This window comes from Piliocolobus tephrosceles, chromosome 6 (assembly GCF_002776525.5).
Source record: "Piliocolobus tephrosceles isolate RC106 chromosome 6, ASM277652v3, whole genome shotgun sequence".
Classification (NCBI taxonomy): Eukaryota; Metazoa; Chordata; class Mammalia; order Primates; family Cercopithecidae; genus Piliocolobus; species Piliocolobus tephrosceles.
Genome location: NC_045439.1, coordinates 1,208,862 through 1,214,635, shown reverse-complemented (window position 1 = coordinate 1,214,635; position 5,774 = coordinate 1,208,862). Strand labels below are relative to the sequence as shown.

Below are 5,774 nucleotides of genomic sequence, written 5' to 3'. Positions count from 1 at the left end.
CAGAATGTTCCCTCATGCCCTCTCCCAGCAAAGCCCTACCCCCACCCTACCCCAAAAGTCAGCCCCAGTACAATTTCTTGCCTGTTCTAGAACACCACATAAAAGGAATTACACAGCAGTTCCTGTTCTGTGGAAGGTCTCTCTCTTGCTCAGCATCATGTCATCCATATTGTGGCACGGATCGGATCGCTCATTCATATTGACATTCATTAAACAACCGTTGGACCAGTCCTACCGCCCTCCCTCCCCCATCTCTCTCTCTTTCTCTCTTTCTTTCTTGAGATGGAGTCTCGCTCTGTGGCCCAGGCGGGAGTGCAATGGCATGATCTCAGCTCACTGCAACCTCCGCTTCCCAGGTTCAAGCTATTCTCCTGCCTTGGCCTCCCGAGTAGCTGGGATTGCAGGCACACACCACCACACTCAGCTAATTTTTGTATTTTTAGTAGAGACGGGGTTTCACCATGTTGGCCAGGCTGGTCAGTCTTTTAAATGAATCCAACGAAATCTAAATATAATGGTCATTTAATCATCAACAATTTTTAAGAGACTATTTTTTAACAGGCTTAAATGTTTTCTCCTTTGCCTTGTGTTTTCACACCACTTTGCCCACAGAATTTTATGCCAACATGACATATCTTCTGCTCGAAGTCCTCCACTGGCCTCACTGTGCTTTTCTGTAATGGAAATATGTGTATAAGTTGAAATGCCACTTTTCATTCTTTACTTCATAAGTCTCTTATCTTTGTTTCTGCTAGATTTATTATTTTTCCATTATTAGCTCAGAGTTTCTCAAAACCACTGATTTGGATATAAATAATATATATTATATATTTCGATTAAAAATTGTTACACAGAAAAAGGAAGTTTTCATTGGGGCATTGGGGATGCATCTCCTGATGAAGGGGACGGGGCTTTTTTCCTTGTAGCCCGTTTCCATGGGTGACGATGACTTGTTTAAAAGACACTATTCCGCATGGAATGTCCTCCTGCTTTATGGGTTTTAGGGGCTAGCACTGAGCGACTTTGTTCACACGAACAAGTCTACGGGACAAAGAGGATTGGGGCAGCAGTTTCGCAAATCTGAGACGTGCCACCGGGAATCGCTGCTGCGGTCGGGGGCTGCGACGCCACCAGCCCCAGGATGGAGAGCGGCTCTCTGGGCGTCCGGGCAAGTCCATGCTCCGAACCGGGAGGCCGAGGGGCCGAGGAAGTCGAGGGTCTGGACATTTGCTGCCCTGGAGCCGCGTGAGCCCGCCCCGCCCTGGCACGTCCTCCCGGGCGTTCTCGCCTTTGCAGCCCCCGCCTGACTGGGGACCCTCCACTCCCCACACCCTCCTTCCATCCCCGCTTCCCTCTCCCTGGCCCTCCTCCTCCCGCGTCGTCAACCATGACAAAGGAAGGCAATGCCACCGCTGACCGCCAGAGGGCGCGCCCCAAACGGACACTGAAGCTGGGCGCCCCCTGGCCGCGAGGGGCGCGGGGGAGAGAAGGCGCAGGGGGAGACGGGGCCCAGGGAGCTTCGAGCCTCCTGCCTGGGTCCTGGTTTGGTTGCCCCTGCACCACCCACTGCTTGCCCACCCTGCCTCAGTCTCCCCATCTCCCAGCCTCGGGACTCCTCTGGTGGGCTGGGGCCCACCCTGGGGCAGAGCCGCTGGGTCTGGGGACTGGTAGCATCAAGATGCCTCGAAGGCTTGGCCTAGTTTTCAGGATCCCTGTAATTAGGACCCCCACCCCCACAGGAGCCTGTCCAGAAGGTCCCGGGCCTAGCTAGGCCGTCGTGGACACCTGCCATCTTTTCCGAACGCTGCAGACATCTGCCTCCCAATTCAGTGCAAGGGGGCCTGGGCCCCCTCAAGGAATGGCTGAGAGTGGGAGAGTGGGCCTGGAGTTTCACAGCCCACACCTGAGGCCAGTCACAGCCCGACTGGGCCAGGCAGAAGCTGCACAAACTCCACACTGGAAAGGTGGGGCCAAGGGCAACCCCAGCCCGCCTGCCAGCACCACCCCACCCCCAGCATCTGCCGGGCACAATGGGCACACCTAGCCCCACCCCACCCACCCTTGCCACGTCAGGCCTCAGCCAGGAAGTCCAGAAAGGGCTGGGCGTGGATGGGGGTCTGTTCCAGAGGCCTCTGCCACCCATGAAGCCATCGGGCCTGTGGGCCGCTCAGAGCAGGACAGGACTCCCTGGTCTAGAGGGCCCTCAGGCTGGCCTCCGTGGGGTGCAGCGAGGCTGGGGTACAGAGCTGGGTGCCCACAGCCGTCACCTCCCTGGCCCCAGCCATCACAGCCTAGCTCCTCCTGGAGCCGCCTCACCTCTCTGGGCCTCTGTTTCCCACTCCGTAGAGCAGAGGTGTTGATGGCTCTAGATGGGAAGGCTAAGCCGGTCTGTCTTTGCAGAATCCACGTGGTGGCAGCACACGGTCCGTGCTCCGCAGTCAGCATCCCATCATATGGTGGAGGGGATGTTCTGAACCCCTCTTTGAAACTCACAGAACCTGGGGACAAAGCGGGGCAGCGTCTTGTCATTGAGGGGTGGCCACAGGAGGGGCCCAGGGACCAGCACCAGGTACAGGAGCAGACCCACGGCCCAGCCAAAAGGCAGCGGACACACTGGGCACGGCCGGGCCTGGGCTCCCTCTGACACAGGGCACCTGGATGGGTGCTTGAGCACAGCCAGGCCTTCAGATGACAGCCATCCCCACAAGCATCTGACCACGTGCGAGACCCCGCACCCAAGCTTCCCAAGTGAGCCCCTTCTAAATGCCAACTCCAGAAACCATGAAATAATTGGCCGCTGTTTACGCATCGGAGTGGCTGGCCGTGCGGTGAAAGGCACCAAGCTGCTGGCGCGCGCAGGGTCATCTCCCTGTGGCTCCCGCTGCCCAGGGTTGCCCCCCTGCTCCCCTCCTGCAGGGCTTGTTCCCAGCAGGTGCGTCTTCCAGCTGGGCCTGGAGACCTGGTGCCACACGGTGCAGTGGTGACTCTACAGCGCTCTCGTGTGTGGCTCTGGGTGCTCCCGCCCGCCCCCCTCCCAGCTCAGCCTGGGCACCTTTCTCCTGGTCGCTGTGTCCCAGCACTCTCCCCTCAGGAGGCTTGGGCTGGCGGTTGTGAACGTTCCCAACCGGGTGGTCCTGGCTCCCCACCAAGTGTGTGTCCACCCCCTCCCACCATGGCTGCTCCCCACATTGGTTCAGGGAGCCCCTGAGGAGGTCCATGGGGTCCCAAGCCCACCGATGCCCACCGATGCCCACCACTGCTTTCAGCTTCCTCCTGTTCGCCAACCACCAGGTTGGTGGTCTTTTCCTTCCCACTTTTATTTTGTGTTCCAGGGGAACATGCTGCCGCCAGGCTTTACTGTGGACTGTGTCCTTTGTGTCTCTGGTTGTGCGATCTCGGTGGCTCGTGTTTTACAAGAAGGTTGGGGAGAGCCAAGGCCGTGATCACTTCTCCCGCATCCTTCTCAAATCGAGAGGTTACGATATTTAGCCTCAGAACCACAGTCGTCTCATGCTAAAGGCCTGTGAGCCAGGAATCCCGAGCTGGTGGTATGCACTGTTGCTTTTCCAAACAGAAAAAGAAGAAAAACTTGCAGGCCAACCCAGCTGACTCCTTAAACTACTTCTTTGAAACTCACAGAACCTGGGGACAAAGCGGGGCAGCGTGTATATATAAAGTTGATAAACTTCAAAGATGGCTGTGAAGTCATGGAAATCCATGGAAGAACCCTAAATGCATATTCCTGAGTGAAAGAAGTCAGTCAGAAGAGGCCACACACTTATGATTCCAACTCTAGGACATCCCAGAGAAGGGGAAATTACAGAGATAGGAAAAGGACCCGTGGTTGCCAGGATTAGTGGGGAGGGAGGGATGAATCAGCAGAGCACGGAGGGTGTTTAGGGTAGGGAGGGTAAACCAGTGCAGCCACTATGGAGACCAGAATGGCGATATTTCAAACAGTATTTCAAAAACTGAAAATAGAATTGCCACATCATCTGGCCATTTCACTTCTCGGTATTCTCCCAAGAACTGAGTGCAAGGACTTGAACAGATATCTGCACACCCATGTCCACAGCAGCATCACTCACCAACACCCGAGGGTGGAAGCAGCCCAGGTGCTCACGGATGGATGAACGTGGTGTATCCAGGCTGGGAGAGGTGGCTCATGCTTGTAATCCCAGCACATGGAAGGCCAAGGCGGGTGGACCGCTTGAACCCAGGAGTTCAAGACGAACCTGGCCAACAGGTGAAAATCCATCAATACAAAATATACAAAAATTAGCTAAACGTGGTGGTGTGCGCCTGTAGTCCCAGCTACTCAGGAGGCTGAAGTGGGAGGATTGCTTGAGCCCAGGGAGATCGAGGCTGCAGTGAGCCATAATGGTGCCACTGCACTCCATCCTGGGCACCAGAGCGAGACCCTGTCTCAAAAAGAAAAAAGCAGTGTATCCATCAAAGGGAATATTATCCAGCCTCAAAAAAAAAAAAAAAAAAAAGAGGTCCTGACACAGGCTGCCACACAGGTCAGCCTTGAAGACATTATGCTGAGTGAAAGAACCAGACACAAAAGGGCATAAGCTGTCAGACTAAGAGAGCAGTCAAAACCACAGAGAAGAAAACAGAATGGAGGGTGCCAGGCTGGCGGGGGGAGGGTGTGGGGAGTTTGTGTTTGCTGTTTCAGAGTTTCCACTTGGGAAGGTGAAAAAGTTCTGGAGATTGGTTGCACAACAATGTGAATGTACTTACGGTCACTGAACTTGAACTGTACGTTTAACCATGGGAAGATGGTGTGGGAACAAACCCTCAGTCAGTTGGTCTGGCAGCAGATTTGATGCAGATGAAGAGGGAAGTGAGGAATCAGCAGGGAAGACTGTGCTTACCCCTGATTGGCACAGATAGATAAGGAGCTGTTAAGGGGGTTCAGAAGAGGTTAAGACATAGGAGAGATGGATAAGAAGGTTTTCCGTACTTCTGATCGAAATTCCAGAGGGGCTGGACACAGTGGCTCATGCCTGTAATCCCAGCACTCTAGGAAGCCACGGTAGGTAGATCACTTGAGGACAGCAGTTCGAGACCAGCCTGGCCAACATGGTGAAAACCTGTCTCTACTAAAAATACAAAAATTAGCCAGGCATGATGACAGGTGCCTGTAATCCCAGCTACTTGGGAGGCTGAGGCAGGAGAATCCCGGAGAACCCAGGAGGTGGAGGTTGCAGTGGGCCAAGATCGTGCCACTGCACTCCAGCCTGGGCAAGAGAGCAAGACTCTGTAGAAAGAAAAGAGAGGAGAGGAGAGGAGAGGAGAGGAGAGAAAAGGAAAGAAGAGAAGAAAAGAAAAGAAGCCGGGTGCGGTGGCTCACGCCTGTAATCCCAGCACTTTGGGAGGCCGAGGCGGATGGATCACAAGGTCAGGAGATCGAGATCATCCTGGCTAACACAGTGAAACCCTGTCTCTACTAAAAATACAAAAAACTAGCCGGGCGACGGTGGCGGGCGCCTGTAGTCCCAGCTACTCGGGAGGCTGAGGCAGGAGAATGGTGTGAACCCGGGAGGCGGAGCTTGCAGTGAGCCGAGATCGTGCCACTGCACTCCAGCCTGGGCGACAGAGCGAGACTCTGTCTTAAAAAGAAAAAAAGAGAGAAGCGAAGGGAAGAGGAGAGGAGAAGAGGGGAGAGGAGGGGAGGGAAGGGGAAGGGAAGGAGGGAAGGAGGGAAGGAAGGAAGGAAAAGAAGGAAGGAAGGAAGGAAGGAAGGAAGGAAGGAAGGAAGGAAGGAA

The 5,774-nt window shown here is 54.8% G+C and overlaps 1 long non-coding RNA gene across 2 annotated transcripts in view; it reads right to left on the bottom strand.

Moving 5' to 3' along the window:
• Nucleotides 1–456: 456 nt before the first annotated feature.
• Nucleotides 457–5,774, bottom strand: part of LOC111538153 — a 20,909-nt gene continuing 15,591 nt past the window's right edge. For both annotated transcript variants that reach the window (XR_003306767.1, XR_003306768.1), the window contains exons 3-4: nt 2,317–2,498; nt 457–674 (exon numbers count right to left, since the gene is read on the bottom strand). This is a non-coding gene — a long non-coding RNA (uncharacterized LOC111538153). The remainder of the gene's footprint in view (nt 675–2,316; nt 2,499–5,774) is intronic.